The following is an 18457-nucleotide window of genomic DNA, read 5'->3' as shown; positions in this document are numbered from 1 at the left end:
CCAGATTCATCCATGTCCCTACAAAGGACACAAACTCATCATTTTTTATGACTGCATAGTATTCCATGGTGTATATGTGCCACATTTTCCTTGTCCAGTCTATCATCGATGGGCATTTGGTTTGGTTCCAGGTCTTCGCTATTGTAAACAGTGCTGCAGTGAACATAAGTGTGCATGTGTCTTTATAATAGGATGATTTATAATTCTTTGGATATATACCCAGTAATGGTATTGCTGGGTCAAATGGAATTTCTGTTTCTAGGTCCTTGAGGAATTGCCATACTGTCTTCCACAGTGATTGAACTAATTTACACTCCCACCAGCAGTGTAAAAATGTTCCTATTTCTCCACATCCTCTCCATCATCTGTTGTCTCCACATTTTTTAATGATCACCATTCTAACTGGCGTGAGATGGTATCTCAATGTGGTTTTGATTTGCATTTTTCTAATGACCAGTGATGAGTATTTTTTCATATGTTTGTTGGCCTCATATATGTCTTCTTTTGAAAAGTGTCTGTTCATGTCCTTTGTCCACTTTTGAATGGGTTTGTTTTTTTTCTTATAAATCTTAGTTTTTTGTAGATTCTAGATATTAGCCCTTTGTCAGATGGGTAGATTGCAGAAAATTTTTCCCATTCTGTTGGTTGTCAGTTCACTGTAATGATTGTTTCTTTTGCCGTACACAAGCTCTGGAGTTTAATTAGATCACTTTGTCTGTTTTGGCTTTTGTTGCCAATGCTTTTGGTATTTTAGTCATGAAGTCCTTGCCTATGCCTATGCCTATGTCCTGAATGGTTTTGCCTAGGTTTTCTTGTAGGGTTTTTATGGTGTTAGGCCTTATGTTTAAGTCTTTAATCCATCTGGAGTTAATTTTAGTATAAGGTGTCAGAAAGTGGTCTAGTTTATGTTTTCTGCACATGGCTAGCCAGTTTTCCCAACACCATTTATTAAACAGGGAATTCTTTCCCCGTTGCTTGTTTTTGTCAGGTTTGTCAAAGATCAATGGTTGTAGATTTGTGTTGTTGCCTCCAAGGCCTCTGTTTTGTTCCACTGGTCTATATCTCTGTTTCGGTACCAGTACCATGCTGATTTGATTACTGTAGCCTCGTAATATAGTTTGAAGTCATGTAGTGTGATGCCTCCAGCTTTGTTCTTTTTGCTTAGGATTTTCTTGGCTATGCAGACTCTCTTTTGGTTCCATATGAAGTTTAAGGTGTTTTTTTTTTTTTTTTTTTTTTTTTTTTTTCCAGTTCTGTTAAGAGGGTCATAGGTAGCTTGATGGGGATAGCATTGAATCTGTAAATTACTTTGGGCAGTATGGCCATTTTCACAATATTGATTCTTCCTAACCATGAGCATGGAATGTTTTTCCATCTGTTTGTGTCCTCTCTTATTTCCTTGAGCAGTGGTTTTAGTTCTCCTTGAAGAGATCCTTTATATCCTTTGTTAGTTGTATTCCTAGGTATTTTATTCTTTTTGTGGCAGTTGTGAATGGCAGTTTGTTCTTGATTTGGCTCTCTTTAAATTTGTTATTGGTGTATAGGAATGCTTGTGATTTCTGCACATTGATTTTGTATTTTGAGACTTTGCTGAAGTTTCCTATCAGTTTCAGGAGATTTTGGGCTGAGACGATGGGGTCTTCTAAATATACAATCATGTCATCTGCAAATAGAGACAATTTGACTTCCTCCTTTCCTAATCAAATACCCTTTATTTATTTGTCTTGCTTGATTGCTCTGGCTCGAACTTCCAATACTATATTGAATAGGAGTGGTGAGAGAGGGCACCTTTGTCTAGGGCCAGATTTCAAAGGGAATGCTTCTAGTTTTTGCCCATTCAGTATTATATTGGCTGTGAGTTTGTCGTAAATCGCTTTTATTATTTTGAGATACATTCTGTTGATAACTAGTTTATTGAGAGTTTTTAGCATAAAGGCTTTTGAATTTTGTTGTAGGCTTTCTCTGCCTCTATTGAGATAATCATGTGGTTTTTGTCTTTGGTTCTGTTTATATGGTGGATTACGTTTATAGACTTGCATATGTTGAACTAGCCTTGCATCCCTGGGATGAAGCCTACTTGATCATAATGGATAAGCTTTTTGATGTGCTGTTGCAATCAGTTTGTCAGTATTTCATTCAAGATTTTTGCATCTGTGTTCATCATGGATATTGGCCTGAAGTTTTCATGAATATTGACCTTTTTGTTTGTTGAGTCTCTGCCGGGTTTTGGTATCAGGGTGATGTTGGTCTCATAAAATGATTTGGGAAGGATTCCCTCTTTTTGGATTGTTTGGAATAGTTTCAGAGGCAGTTGATACCAGACCCTCTTTGTATGTCTGGTAGAATTCAGCTGTGAATCCGTCTGGACTTGGAATTTTTTGGGTTGGTAGGCTATTAATGGCTGCCTCAATTTCAGCCCTCATTATTGGTCTATTCAGGGTTTCGACTTCTTCCTAAAACCCTATTCAGGGTTTAGGCTTGGGAGGGTGCAAGTGTTCAGGAATTTATCCATTTCTTCCAGGTTTACTGGTTTGTGTGCATAGAGTTGTTTGTAGTAATCTCTGATGGTAGTTTGTATTTCTGTGCAATTGGTGGTGATATCCCCTTTATCGGTTTTTATTTCATCTGTTTGATTCTTTCTTTTCTTTTTTATTAATCTGGCTATCATTCTGTCTATTGTGTCGATCTTTTCAAAAAACCAGCTCCTGGATTCATTGAGTTTTTTGAAGGGTTTTTTTGTGTCTCTATCTCTTTCAGTTCTGCTCTGATCTTAGTTATTTCTTGTCTTCTGCTAGCTTTTGAGTTTTTTTCATCTTGCTTCTCTAGCTCTTTCAATTTTGGTGATAAGGTGTCAATTTTGGATCTTTCCTTGCTTCTCATGTGGGTATTTATTGCTATAAATTTTTCTTTAGACCCTGCTTTAAATGTGTCTCAGAGATTTCCTTATGTTGTGGCTTCATTCTCGTTGGTTTCAAAGAACATCTTTTTTTCTGCCTTCATTTCATTGTTTATCCAGTCAACATTCAAGAGCCAGTTGTTCAGTTTCTATGAAGTTGTGCAGTTCTGAGTTAGTTTCTTAATCCTGAGTTCTAATTTGATTGCACCGTGGTCTGAGAGACTGTTTGTTATGATTTCTGTTCTTTTGCATTTGCTGAGGAGTGATTTACTTCCAATTATGTGGTCAATTTAAGAGTAGGTGTGATGTGGTGCTAAGAATGTATGTTCTGTGGATTTGGGGTGGAGAATTCTGTAAATGTCTATTAGGTTTGCTTGGTCCAGGCTTGAGTTCAGGTCCTGGATATCCTTGTTAATTTTCTGTCTCATTGATCTGTCTAATATTGACAATGGGATGTTAAAGTCTCCCACTATTATTGTGTGGGAGTCTAAGTCTCTTTGTAAGTCATGAAGAACTTGTTTTATGTATCTGGGTGCTCCTGTTTGGGTGCGTATATATTTAGGATTGTTAGCTCTTCTTGTTGCATTGATCCTTTTACCATTATGTAATGCCCTTCTTTGTCTCTTTTGATCTTTGTTGGTTTAAAGACTATTTTATCAGAGACTAGGTTTGCAACTCTTGCTTTTTTTTTTTTTTTTTTTTTTTTCTCTCCATTTGCTTGGTAAATCTTCCTCCATCCCTTTATTTTGAGCCTATGTGTGTCCATGCATGTGAGATGGGTTTCCTGGATACAGCACACTGATGGTTTTTGACTTTTTATCCAATTTGCCAGTCTGTGTCTTTTGATTGCAGCATTTAGCCCATTTATATTTAAGGTTAATCTTGTTATGTGTGAATTTGATCCTGCCATTTAGATGCTAGCTGGTTGTTTTGTCTATTAGTTTATGCAGTTTCTTCATTGTGTTGATGCTTTTTATCATTAGAGTGGCTGGCTTCTTTCAGGAGCTCGTGTAAGGTAGGCCTGGTCATGATGAAATCTCTCAGGAATTGCTTGTTTGTAAAGGATTTTATTTCTCCTTCACTTATGAAGCTTAGTTTGGCTAGATATGAAATTCTAGGTTGAAAGGTCTTTTCTTTAAGGATATTGAGTATTGGTCCCCACTCCCTTACTCTCTTTTGGCTTGTAGGGTTACTGCTGAGAGATCTGCTGTGAGTCTGATGGGCTTCCCTTTGTGGGTAACCTGACCTTTCTCTCCAGTGGCCCTTAGCATTTTTTCCTTCATTTCAACCCTGGTGAATCTGATGATTATGTGCCTTGGGGTTGCTCTTCTTGAGAAATATCTTTGTGGTGGTCTCTGTATTCCCTGGACCTGAATGTTGGCCTGCCTTGCTAGGTTGGGGAAGTTCTCCTGGATAATATCCTGAAGAGTGTTTTCTAGCTTGGAGTCATTCTCTCCGTCACATTCAGGTACACTTATCAAATATAGATTAGGTCTTTTCACATAATCCCATATTTCTTGGAGGCTTTGTTCATTTCTTTTTACTCTTTTTTCTCTAATATTGCCTTCTCATTTTATTTCATTGAATTGATCTTCAATTTCTGATATCTTTTCTCCTGCTTGTTCAGTTTGGCTATTGAAACTTGTGTATGCTTCGCGAAGTTCTCATGTTGTGTTTTTCAGCTCAATTAAGTCATTTATATTCTTCTCTAAGCTGTTTATTCTTGTTAGCATTTTGCCAAACCTGTTTTCAAGGTTCTTAATTTCTTTGCATTGGGTTAGACCATGTTCTTTTAGCTCAGAGAAATTTTTATTACCCACCTTCTGAAGCCTGTTTCTATCAGTTCTTCAGACTCATTCTCCATCCAGCTTTGTTCCTTTGCTGGTGATGAGTTGTGATCCCCTGGAGGAGGAGAGGCATTCTGATTTTGGGTGTTTTCATCCTTTTTGCGCTGGTTTCTTCTCATTTTCAAGGACTTACCTACCTGTGGTCTTTGTAGTTGGTGACTTTAGGATAGGGTCTGAGTGGACATCCTTTTTGTGATGATGAAATTGTTTCTTTCTGTTTTTTGTTTTCCTTCTAACAGTCAGGCCCCTCTGGTGTAGGACTGCTGGAGATCCACTCCAGATCCTCTCCACTCTGTTTGCCTGGGGATCACCTGCGGTGGCTGCAGAACAGTAAGGGTTGCTGCCAGTTTCTTCTTCTGTTATCTTCTTCCCAGAAGTATACCTGCCAGATGTCAGCCTGAGCTCTCTTTTATGAGGTGACTCTGGATATATGGGGGTCAGGGAGCTGCTTCAGGAGAAAGTCTGTCCCTTGTCGGAGCTCAAGTGCTGAGCGGCGAGCTCCATTGTTCTGTTCAGAGCTGCTGGGCAGGTATGTTTAAGTCTTCTGCAGTGGAACTCGTAATTGCCTTTTTCCCAGGTACCCTGTCCTGGGAAGGTGGGGCTCTATTTATAAGTTCCTGGTGTGCTGCTATCTTTTTTCAGAGCAGCACTGCCCAGCAAGGAGGTAGCTTAGTCACAGTCTCCAAGCAGAGGCATTGCTGAGTTGCTGTGGGCTCTGCCCAGCTGCTGTGTGAACTTCCTTGCGGTTTTGTTTATAGGTGTATAGTAAGAACTGCCTTGGTAATGGCGGTCTGCCTCAGTAATGGAGGACTGCCTTGGTAATGGCAGACTGCCTCGGTAATGGTGGAAGCCCTTCCTCCAACAGAGCTGTACCGTCCTGGGTCCAGCTGTGCTTGCTGTGAAACTCTCAATCCAGAGCGTTTCAGATTGCTGGTCTTTGTGGGGATGGGACCCGCCCAGCCAGATCACCTGGCACCCTGTTTCAGCCCCCTTTTTTTCAGTTGAATGGGTGGCTCTGTCTCCCAGGCATTCTAGGTGCCAGCTGAAACAGCTGCCCAGATTTCTGTGAGTTTTTGTGCAGAGACCTGCTGCACTGGCTGATACAGCCATGCTAGGAACTTGTGGTACTTTTCAGCCTGGGAATCTCCTGGTCTGTGGGCAGTAATACAGCAAGTGCTCGACTTATGACCACGATTGGTTCCGACAGACCGGTCGTAACATGATTTGGTCGTAAGTTGAGTAGGCTGTATGTACAGTACTGTGAAATGATGTTATAAAAATCTTTAAGTCATATTTTATCATAATTTTCTTTCATTATTGTTATATATCATTATTTTCTTTGTTCATTTTATGCCATTTGTATCATTTCTACACCATTTTGTTTCTTACTTTTACATTCGTCAGGTTTAAGTAAAACACTGTGTTAACAGTACAACTGGTTTAATATTTGAAAAACATACAAAATTACAAAATACAGGTGCATACAAAAATACAAAATATAGGTGTAAAAAATACCATAGGAAACATTTTCCCAATTGCAAAACATATCAAAATATATAAACATGTACGAAACATTTTATTGGCAATTCCTCTTGGTAGACATATTGGGAGGGGTTTGATGAAAAATATCCAAGACACAAAACACAAATTGCTGTACCGAGTCTGGGATAACAGTTGAAATGGTGCACACGGAGATGGTAGTGCTGCCGGAAGCTGGTCCGCACCGTCGTACGCCCAGCTGGGCAACATTTGCGCTGCCAGACGCAGAGCAGTCGTGGCTAGCGATTGTGGTCGTAAAGTCAAATGGTTGTTAAGTTGCATAGGTCATAAGTCGATCAATACCTGTAACTCGTTTGGAAATGTGGTGTTCACTCACCCTCTGCATTGTTCTTGCTGGAAACTGCACTCCAGAGCTATTCCTATTTGGCCGTCTTGGATCCATCCCTTGAACAGGTTATTATTTAAAAAGAGAATAGTGGTCAAGGCAATAAATATGTCTTTGCCTGTCTTATGTGCTAGAATGGATACAAATAATGGCAAAGTTTTATTCATATGTATATGTGAGAATGTATATATGTATGTAATATATATGGAATTTCTGGCATATTTATGAATATATATGAATATTTTAGAGATATAGATCTAAACTTATCCTGGAGTTGACAATTATGTCATCCCTCAGAGACTATATTTCATAGAAATACTGCCTCTGGTTAGAAGTACTGTGGATCTCCCCTTGAAATCAAATTCTTGGCCAGGCATGGTGGCTTATACCTGTAATTCCAGCACTTTGGGAGGCCAAAGTGGGAAAATCACTTGACTCCAGGATTTTAAGACTAGCCTCTGCTAAATGGTGAGACTTCGTCTCTGCAAAAAATAAAAAAACAATTAGCTACGTGCCTGTAGTCCCAGATACTTAGGAGGCTGAGGTGGAAGATCACTTGATCTCAGGAGGTTGAGGCTGCAGTGAATCAAGACTGCACCACCCCACTCCAGCCTGGGCAGCAGAACAAGACTCTGTCTCAAAAAAATCAATCAAATTCTTACACACCAACTAATTGTTAGTTTTCTCTTAATATATTTCTGATCGTGGACCTTACACTTCCCCCATATTTAGGATTTGTCTGATTAAGTGTTAAAATTTTGTTCTGGAATTTTACATTGTTTGATCAATGTAAACTGTCGGCACAAGTGCAGTGAGATCTTTTGGTGGGAAAGTCTGGAGGTAGCTGAAGCATGCAGACCTTGGGTGGGGTTAGATACTGGCTGGTCAAAAATAAGAGTCTATGGGTTATGGAGATCAAGATAGGCCTGAGAGCTACGAATCAGTAGCAGAATCAGTTGTATTAGGAAGTGTGGAGAAGGCAAGCAGGATGTCAGGTAACTCATGACTGCAGAACCATTGTATAAGGGAAATGTTTCTATAATTATGGGTTGGAACTAATTTCCCTCTATCTCTTTTGTAATTCCAGCTCAGGTGGAAAACCTTGCCTCTTTTTAGGTTTATTTGCAGTTAGAAGAAAAGGTGGGTATTTTTTTTTTTTTTTTTTTTTTTTGAAGCAGAGTTTCGCTCTTGTTTCCCAGGCTGGAGTGCAATGGCGCGATCTCAGCTCACCGCAACCTCCGCCTCCTGGGTTCAGGCAATTCTCCTGCCTCAGCCTCCTGAGCAGCTGGGATTACAGGCATGCACCACCATGCCCAGCTAATTTTTTTTTTTTTTTTTGTATTTTTAGTAGAGACGGGGTTTCACCATGTTGATCAGGATGGTCTTGATCTCTTGACCTCATGATCCACCCGCCTCGGCCTCCCAGAGTGTTGGGATTACGGGCGTGAGCCACCGCGCCCGGCCGAAAAGGTAGGTTTTTAAGTATGTTCTGATTTAAGTAAAGACTGGACATGGAAATAGAATTACAGATAAGTTGTTATATAACAATAACAGTTTTAAGAAACCGGCATGAAGCTTCTTTATTCTGAGAACAAGTATTAGAAAGCCAAAATGCTGTGAAATTATCACATGTATGATAGAAATATATGTGATAATGCTATTCTATATGTGTAGTGTTTTAATTTATATAAATACTTTTCAAAGTTAATTTATGAATATAATACCATTTCAGTTAAAATCATTCTAGGAATTTGAGGCAGGCTTGAAAGGATGATCTAATGGAAAAATAAACATGGAAGCTTCCTAAGAACCTTTCCTGAAAAGGGTAATGAGTAATAATGATGAACAAGTATAAATACAGATCGGTGGAACAATACTTGAGTCTAGAAATATATTTAACAATATATAAGCACTTGATAGGATAAATGTGTTTTCTCCCAATAAGGAAGGATTACAGTGGTGTTGGGAAGCTAGGTAGCAGGTTTTTTTTTTTTTAAAGTAGTTAGTTGTGTCAACATCTTTTACTATATAGCAATATAAATTGGAAATTAATGAGTGAATGAAATTAATGGAAAAAAATCATGTTCTGGACAGACCAACAGAAAATAGAATAGAATATATAATAGGACTCTTTTAGTTTTACATGAATGAATGGAAGAAATAGAAAAATTGATTTAAAAAGTATTCAAAATGTTTGTTCAGTAATTTTTTTTTTTTTTTTTTTTTTTTTTTGAGATGGAGTTTCGCTCTTGTTACCCAGGCTGGAGTGCAATGGCGCGATCTTGGCTCACCGCAACCTCCGCCTCCTGGGCTCAGGCAATTATCCTGCCTCAGCCTCCTGAGTAGCTGGGATTACAGGCATGCGCCACCACGCCCAGCTAGTTTTTTGTATTTTTAGTAGAGATGGGGTTTCACCATGTTGACCAGGATGGTCTCGATCTCTCGACCTCGTGATCCACCCGCCTCGGCCTCCCAAAGTGCTGGGATTACAGGCTTGAGCCACCGCGCCCGGCCCTTCAGTAAGTTTTTAAAAGGATGGTAATGGTAGCAAAGTGGCAAAATAGATTTGCACCAATATGACTGAAAAATCTTATCTATGAACTGTAAAGTCCTTGTTCATTTTTTGAAAGTTTTTCCAACATTTTATTACAAAAACCTCAAACTTACAGCAAAGTTGAAAATATGTGTGCACATGGTGATCAGACCCTAGTGTTTAACTTCAATGTTCATTGAAAGGAAACTGGTATGTAAATAATGCTGCATCAACATGACATAATCTTGTCAAGTCTTTGCAATGAAAAATATGAAGACTAAATGCTTGACAAATATATTTAAGGTATAATGTTAAATAGAATAGAATCTACAGTGTAATTTTAAGGATAGTAAATTTGTGTGAAAGCTAATAGTAAATAAAGTAATTCTATTAAAATGATAGTTTGCAGGGTTTCTAAAACAATTAAAATAGTGTTTTTCATATATATGTATTTTTTATTTAATCTTGTGATTACCATGAAATAAAATAATATTTAATATTGCCTGGCCAGGTGCGGTGGCTCACACCTGTAATCCCAGCACTTTGGGAGGCCAAGGCAGATGGATCACCTGAGGTCAGGAGTTTGAAACCAGCCTGGCCAACATAGTGAAGCCTGGTGTCTACTAAAAATACAAAAATTAGCTGGGCCTGGTGGCAGGCACCTGTGATCTCAACTATGTGGGTTGCTGAGGCAGGAGAATCACTTGAACCTGGAGGCGGAGGTTGCAGTGAGCCAAGATTGAGCCTCTGCAATCGAGCCTGGGTGACAGAGTGTGACTCTTGTCTCAATAAAAACAAAATATAATATTGCCTTTCTCATAAATAAATGGAAAAATAAATCTAATTCCTGCCCTTTTAAAGACAATTAAAAGGAGTTCTAGCTCCCTTAGATGTGTGAGCGTAGGGAGTCAGATTGGCCATTTGACTTTTTTTTTCCTGCAGTCTCAACCACAAAATTCAACTCTAAGGACTCCTACACTAAATGGGGAAGCAGGAAGAGCAAGTCTTACAAGATTCAAGTCTATTGGCTCACCTGTCTCACCGGCTTGCTTGCTTAAACTTATTGGAACCTTACCTTCTACACGTTTGTGTTGGTGTGGAGGGGGAGCAGGAATAATTTATGATGCTTTTTACAAGTATTTTGGTGCAAACTATTTATTATGTAAAATAATTAGATACCCAAAGAACATTTATGTAAATTATCTGAAGCCCAGGCTCAGTAATAAGAAAAAATTAGATGTAAATGTTCTACTTTTTGGAAAACCAGTCAAGGGTCCTGAATTTTACATCTGTAAAGGCACAGGGGAAGAATAGAAATTGAATTAGTAATTAAAGGAAGATCTGAATTCACAGACATAGCAAAGATGGAGGATTATATATGAGGGTTAATAGAGAGGGATACTGACACTAAAAGGAAATATGTAGCCATTACTGTGCCAGAAAAAGAAAAGGAACAATATTTATATTGGTTGTCACTTGGAAAATTAATATGTAGGACAAAGCTTAAGAATCTAAGCACATTTTTAGATTATATTTCTAGTTTGTCCTGGTTCAAAAGGGATAACTTGTGTGTGACTGATTTGATGGTATATGAATCAGCAGCTCAGGCTGCCGTAACAAAATTTCATGGACTGGTTGGCTCAACAGGAATTTCTTTCTCAGAGTAATGAAGGTTGGAAAGTTTAAGATCAAGATGCCAGCTGACTTGGTTCTCTGGTACAAGGTCTTTCTTGCGGGCTTGCAGAAGACCACCTTCTTGTAGTGTCTTCACAGGGTGAGGGGGGAAAGATGGGAGAGGGAGAGAGAGGAAGGCAGCAAGCTCTCAGGGGTCTCTTCTTAAGAGGACACTAATTCTATCATGAGGGTCCCTTGGGCCTCTCATGACATCATCTAATTCTAATTGCTTCCCAAAGGCCCCATCTCCAAATCCTATCACACTGGGGGCTAAGGCTTCAATGTAAGAATTTTGGAGTAACACAATTCAGTCCATAATAGATGGTAATTTTGCCAGCGGGTACTCTGTCTTATACTTTTTCAGCCCCTAAGCAGGGAGCTCATTCTAATTGTAGCACATGTGCTGTCATGGAGATCAGAGTCAGTATTGTTTGATTAAAGGTGATAGCTTACTAATCTTTTACTCATTGTGATACGAAATTCAATCATACTTTCATAGTAGTCTATGGAATTTATTTCAGTGAGCTAGCCTGTTAGACTGCTAAGCAGCAGTAGCAGTGCAGTTCACGTGTTTATTCTTTTTCCTTTTCCTTTCCTGGACCATTATATTTAATACATGTTAACATTTTCTAAGATATTTAATAAGTATGTGAGGTCTCCTCAAAAGATATAATCATTAATACAATATTTTATCATAGTTTAATTAAATTTAGATTCTTGGTAGGAAAAAAGTGAATGTTTATGTTCATCTACTCTGTATGTCAAACACTGGATGAAAAAATGGTACATCCTGAACTTGGCTAGCACTCCTTGTGACCAATTCAGTTTATTTATTCTGTGCCAAAATAATGGGTTAGTTCTATCATTTTAGTTAGAATTATTAGTGACTTGATCTGCCCACATAGTCAGATACAGTGGCACAGGATGCTGGAAACTTTCCTTTAGTTTTTTACTTCTTTGAAGTAGTAGAAAAGAGAATGTTAAGAAATCCCTTGGTTTTGACCTTTGCAGATGTTCTCATTAATCTATAACGATATTTAAAAGAATTGATTTTTTAAACATAGGGACATTGTCCTGTATATAGAAAAATAATCAAAATCAGAGATAAAACCGGAAATAGAGTACTGTTTGCTTTCTTGTTTCTTTGCTTTTGTTTTTGTGTTTCACTGTGTTCTTTGTTGAGGTCCTAGACAGAATTAAATTAGAAATCTGGGTGATAAGAGTTTTTAAATAATTTGACAGATGATTTTATGTGAATTATAAAATATAGTCCTAACTTTTGTTTTGCTTTAAGCCCAGGACAAAGATTAAATGTTTTTGCAATGATAAAGGTTTTCTTTCTGTTCATTTTTGTTTCTTTCAATTGATAGGACATGGAGAAAGATTTTTACATTTAAGTCTGTATAAAATATTTCAGGGCCAGGCACAGTGGCTCACACCTATAATCCTAGCACTTTGGGAGGCTGAGATGGGCAGATGACTTGAGCCCAGGAGTTCAAGACCAGTTTTGTATTTGTAAAAATACAGAAATTAACTGGGCATGGTGATGTGTACCTGTATTGCCAACACCCTGAGAGGCTGAAGAGGGAGGATTATCTGAGCCTAAGAGGGTGAGGCTGCAATGAGCTGAGATTGGGCCACTACACTCCAGCCTGGGCGATAGAGCAAGACCCCATCTCAAAATAAAATTCCATCTGCTGCTTTTTCGGTTCTATATCTCTTCCTGTAGAAGCATATTTTATTTGCTTCTTTAAAGGAATTTGAATTTTTAAAAACATACACTAACTTGGAAAATACCTTTGGTACTACATCCAGGTGATGAAATTTAATACCTATATGTGCCATTTATAGCAATTCCCAACAGGTATTATTTATACTAATGTGTATCAGTGTTCTTGTATAAGATTTGAAGCACAGTAATTTTCAGAACATTAAATTTCTATTTAGAGAAATAATTAGATTTCCTCATATTTCTTCAGTAATTAAATAATAGCTACAGCAACATAATGTAGCAATTTATTTAAAGTCATTCTCTATTTTGTTACCTTTGTTTTTTTTTTTTTTAATATGGCATTTTATTCAAGAAAAAAACTACCTTTTTCTGTTGAAGATAAAAGATTAAAATTTATGGGATAATATACATGGGCAAGTTTTTTTTTCTTTCACATTATCCTACTTAACATATTAGTAAATAAACATATTCTTTTGCCTTTCTTCTAGTTAATACTTTCTTAGAAAAAAATTTAATAAATGTGATGTAATTATTATAAAAAGTCAGAAAAACATTAATGAAATATCAAGGTAATTAAAAAACTACTTCCCTATAGGCTTCTGTCAGGGGCTTCCAGAAAAGTCTCAAAAGAATTTGCTTTTTTCACAATTGTTTAATTAACTTGAGAAAAGTTCCCAAGTGTACCCTTATTACAAACATGCTTCAGAGAAATGGTGACTATAATGTGTATAGTGGTGTCTTCACCAGCAGCAAGACCAAAGTGTTGTAGTTTGCAGGTGAAATTTGGCTGTAATTTATTTATTTTGGTCAAATTTTAACGCTATAATACAGATAATTTTGTCAAGAATTTTGCCAAAATATCTCTTAAAGTCAATTCTCTTATTAGTTGCTTCATAAAGCTGTTTTATAGCAAATGTACACTGTTCTTTTTCAGGTCTCTACATTCCCTGGTCTGGGCTTTTTTAAGGAAAACCTTTCTCTTAATACTGTTTGCTTCCCAGAGATATGTCTATGGGAGAGGACTTTCACCTGCAAAAATTTTAAGAGTTTCTTAGCAAGTGTGTGCTATGGAACAGTAGAAGATGGATCCCTGTTTTGTTCTCTACAGGGCATCGTATATTGAAAAAGCTTAATTTATCCTCATTAAAACAAAACAAAACACATTTTTTACCTTGAAGGGGGAAATATTACTAATCTCATTGTGTATCTTGTTTTCCTTTGGGTGTATACCTTAAATTGATTAACACTTACAAGCATACTGCCTGCAACTCTGCAGTCACTTTCATAAATATTTAGATGGTTAAGTCTTAGAGTAACCTTTGAGGAAAAGCTATTATTCTAATTATACTGATAAAGAACTGAGGATCAGTGAGGAATCATTTGCCTCGATTCCATAGCAAGTTGGAAATGAAACTAGGAATTTGAGGACTTTTTGGTTAAAGTCTTTTATGGTACACTTTATACCAATTCCCTATTCATTTTGTATTCTATCCAGTGGAGGCTGCATATATAGAGCAGAACAGGGGAATTCTGCCTCAAGTCCTTGTTTTTTATTTCTGTGTATCTGTGAAGGCTGTTAGAATCTCTATGATAGCATAATCCAAGTCATGATTATCTTTCCTTTAGAGCACAGCAGTGGCCTTCTGACTGTACTATGCTCTTCACCTCTCAGCAGCCAGTCATCTTTTTGAAATGTAATTTGAATCATGCCGTCCTTCTGTTCAAAAACCGTCAGTGATTTTCCATTGTACTTAGAATAAAATCCAAAGTACTTATTTTGGTCTTCAAGACCCAGCACGTTCTGGCTCCTGCTTACCTCTCCTCACTTGCTTAGTATCATCTGACCATGGTTCCTGAAATATCTTAAACTCTTCCTTGCCTTGGAACCTTTGCACTTAAACACTTTTCTTTGTCGGCAGGTTTCAAGTTCCTTTCCGACTCCCACCAACTGATCCTTCCGATTTCAGCCCAAATGTCATTTCCTGAAGAAATACCTTCTCCTACCTCCTAAACTAAGTCTCCCTGATTTATTCATGTTTTTTCCCCTCTCCTCACATTTATAATTTGCCTTTATACTCATTTAGTGATAAGAACATTTAGCAAGTCCTTCCAGTGTGTCAATCACCTGTCTTTAAACCCTGTTTGTAGATGAAGAAGTAAAATACTTTCCCAGATTCCCGCAAGTGTTGAGCCAAGATGTAAACCCAGGTTTCCTCCACAAAATCATAAACTATAAGAAGGCAGAGACTGTGTCTATGTATTGTTATAGCCCCAGTGCCTGGCACTTAGTTGGCCCTCAAAAAATAGGTATTGAACAAATGAACCTGTAGCAATGACTTTATTTTTTTAAATATAGTTTTATTGAAGTATAATTCATATACAGTAATACCTGCCCTTTAAAAATGTGAGATTTGGCTAGGCACAGTGGCTCATCATGCCTGTAATCCCAGAACTTTGGAAGGCTGAGGTGGGCAGATCACCTGAGGTCAGGAGTTTGAGACCAGCCTGACCAACATGGAGAAACCGCATCTTTACTAAACATACAAAATTAGCTGGGTGTAGTAGTGCATACCTGTAATCCCAGCTACTCAGGAGGCTAAGGCAGGAGAATCTCTTGAACCTGGAGGTTGCAGTGAGCCGAAATTGTGCCATTGCACTTCAGCCTGGGCAAGAAGAGCGAAACTCCATCTCAAAAAAAGAAAAATGTGAGATTCAGCCTTGGGGCAGTGGCTCACACCTGTAATCCTAGCACTTTGGGAGGCCAAGGTGGGTGGATCACAAGGTCAGGAGTTGGAGACTGGCCTGGCCAATATGGGGAAACCCCATTTCTACTAAAAAATGCAAAAATTAGCTGGGCATGGTGGTATGTGCCTGTAGTCCCAAATACTCAGGAGGCTGAGGCAGGAGAATTTCTTGAACCCAGGAGGTAGAGGTTGCAGTAAGCCAAGATCACACCACCACACTCCCGCCTGTGTGATGAGACTCCTATCTCGAAAGAAAGTGAGAGTCAGTGGTTTTTAGTATGTTCACAGAGTTGTGCAACCATCATCACTATCTAAGTTTAGGGTATTGTCATCATCCCAGAAAGAAACTCTATACCCATTAGCAGTTACTTTCCACTCCCCACTCCCACCATTCTCTGGAAACCACTAATCTACTTTCTGTCTCTGTGGATTTGCTTAGTCTAGAAATTTTATATAAATGGAAGTATGCAACATTTGGCCTTTTGTGAATGGCTTCCTTCATTTAGCCTAATGTTTTCAAGGTCCATCCATTTTGTAACATGTATCAGTGCTCCATTGTTATTTATTTCTATTATTTTATTACATAGATATGCCATATTTTATTTATTCATTCTTTACTTGATGAACATTTGGGTTGTTTCTACTTTTTGGCTTTATGAACAATAATTCTAAGAACATTTTTATACAAGTTTTTGCATAAACATGTGTTTTCAATTCTCATGAGTGTCTATGTAGTAGCAGAATTGCTGGATCACGTGATAACTCTATGATTTACATTTTGAGGGAACTGCCAACCTGTTTTCCAAAGTTGCACAATGACTAAGAAAACCAGAACTTGACAGTATTTAAAGCAGTAAAAGCAGATTGTATTCAGGGTTGCAGGAGGGGAAAAGAGACCCCAGTATAGAACTGAGCTCAATTCTGAATACAACAAGGAAAAGTTTTTTTTTTTTTTTTTTTTTTTAAGATGGAGGCTCTCCAGGCTGGAGTGCAGTGGCACAATTTCAGCTCACTACAACCTCTGCCTCCTGATTTCAAGTGATTCTTCTGCCTCAGCCTCCTGAGTAGCTGAGACTACAGGTGTGCACTACCATGCCCAGCTAATTTTTGTATTTTTAGTAGAGACGGGGTTTCACCAAGTTGACCAGGATGGTCTTGATCTCTTGACCTTGTGATCTGCCCGCCTTGGCCTCCCAAAGTGCTGGGATTATAGGCATGAGCCACCACGCCCAGCCAAAATGGGAGCTTTATAGCCAGGGAGCAGAGTGAGTATGTGTGTATCAGTGGATTGAAAATTACTGAGAAGATAAAATGACCTAACAAGATTCTGGCTGAAGGTGGGCCAGAGTGATTAGATATCTCCTGGGGGAGGGTTAGGGAATTTGGTCAGATATTGAGGGTGACCAGAAGGGTGAGAGATTGTAGCTAAAAGATTCTTTTAATGGGATGATGCAAAGATGGACACAAAGTTTAAAAGTTGAGACCTATTTGGGAAGAGGATTTTGAGGAGCCTGACTAAAGTTTGGTCAAAGACATATACATTCTTTGTCATACCCAAAACAGGCAATCTAGGTATAGTGCTTTGTCTCAACTTTGTTAGCAAGCATGCTTTCCTTAATTTCCCTTAAATTCTACATAGTGACATTTCATTCCACATCCAGTGGATCTTTGTTGACATGGTGTTGGATGAGCTGGTATATAGCGTATGAAGAAATTTCATGAAGCTGTCAAAGCTGCTTTATTTTCTGTTTCATGCTTACATATTAGTGTTAGTTTCTTTCTTTTTCTTTTTTCTGTTAGATCTACATGGAAAGATTTGGCAAGTCTGATAATTTAGGCCTCTGAAAACCTCATTTATGCTATAAATAGTAAAGGGCAACATCATATGTTATTGTAGGATTCACAGTTTAGGACACTTGGTCTCATTTTGGTAAATTACTGTTTCTATTATAAATGCATATTTCAAAAATAATGAATTCTTTATTATTATTATTTCCTTTTATAAGAAGCATTTCCTTTTTGTCTCAGGGTAGATAGTGGCTCTGATCTAACTAAGCTGTTTTTGTTACTATTATATTATCTCACTTACTGAAGTACAGAGTAATTTATTTACAAATTAACCAGCAATGGCTAAGAATGACTTAAACTTTCTCACAAACTGTTTCATCCTGTATTTTCTGCTTTACTACCACCTATCTGCAATATGTTACACATCTTCAATTAATGTAATTCAAATTTATTTTTATAATTGAGCAGTACTCCTGAAAGTAACTGACTGTCTTGGGGAGTTGAGAATCCAGATTTGTTCCTTATGCTATTAGAAAAATGAAGGCCTCCTCTTAGCAACTGAAACAGAGCTTCCTAACCTTCACCAAGGTTAACTGCATCCTTTTTTGTGAAGTGAGCAACTAACGTGGTGTGACAGCTCTCATTGTATAGGCTTTTATCACAGGAAGTAGATTCAAATGATTATAATTGCTTGGGTTATATTAATATTCATGGCACATGCCTCTTACCGTACATGGCACTCATTCTCTGGGTATTTAATTAATATGCCATTTTGCCTTTCATTTTGTCGTGGGGAGCCATGATTTTAGAGGGTGTGAAACAGGGAGCAGCTGGGGAAAGAATGAATACCCAGAACCCAGTGCCAGGATTAACATACTGATGCAGATATTCTGAGAAGGGATCTTTTGAGGCAGGTTAAAAGGAAATGCCAAGTGGAACCAAAGCAGATCTTGCACTGGCACGTGATGGTAGTCAAGGAGGTGCTTGGCTTCATTCTGCTGGGTTTTGCTCTCGGATTGCCAGCTGCTTCAAGCCAGCTGCTTCAGCACAGCTAAAATGAAGGAAAGGATATTATCACTATATATTTTGTATGTGAAAATCTGCTGGTAGTTTCTAAAGCTTAGAATGTTGACAGTAGCCTGTAGATGAAAATTTAAAACTTAATGATCTAAAAGGCAAATATATCCTTCCTCCCTTTGCAGAATTATTTTTAAAAGATTGTGGCTTGCCTGTTTGGACAATTTTTAGAAGACAGGGGAAAATTTTTTTTTACTTTTTATTATAGTATGATTAGATATAATCAAATTTTAATAAGTACATTGCACAATGAATTTAAATGGGCATACAGTATAACTTTT

The 18457-nt window shown here is 37.9% G+C and overlaps 1 protein-coding gene across 13 annotated transcripts in view; it reads left to right on the top strand.

Annotated features, from left to right (window-relative positions):
* Window positions 1–18457, top strand: part of ST7 (suppression of tumorigenicity 7) — a 294435-nt gene that overhangs the window by 114482 nt on the left and 161496 nt on the right. The window contains exon 1 of one of the 13 annotated variants that reach the window (XM_074379171.1): window positions 1294–8098. The exons of the other annotated variants lie outside the window; for them this stretch is intronic. The gene's annotated coding sequence lies outside the window, so the exon portion shown is untranslated. Of the gene's footprint in view, window positions 1–1293; window positions 8099–18457 lie in introns of those variants that run through there. 13 annotated transcript variants of the gene reach the window in all.

This window comes from Saimiri boliviensis, chromosome 10 (assembly GCF_048565385.1).
Source record: "Saimiri boliviensis isolate mSaiBol1 chromosome 10, mSaiBol1.pri, whole genome shotgun sequence".
Taxonomy (NCBI): Eukaryota; Metazoa; Chordata; class Mammalia; order Primates; family Cebidae; genus Saimiri; species Saimiri boliviensis.
This window is presented reverse-complemented; position numbering and strand designations above follow the sequence as displayed.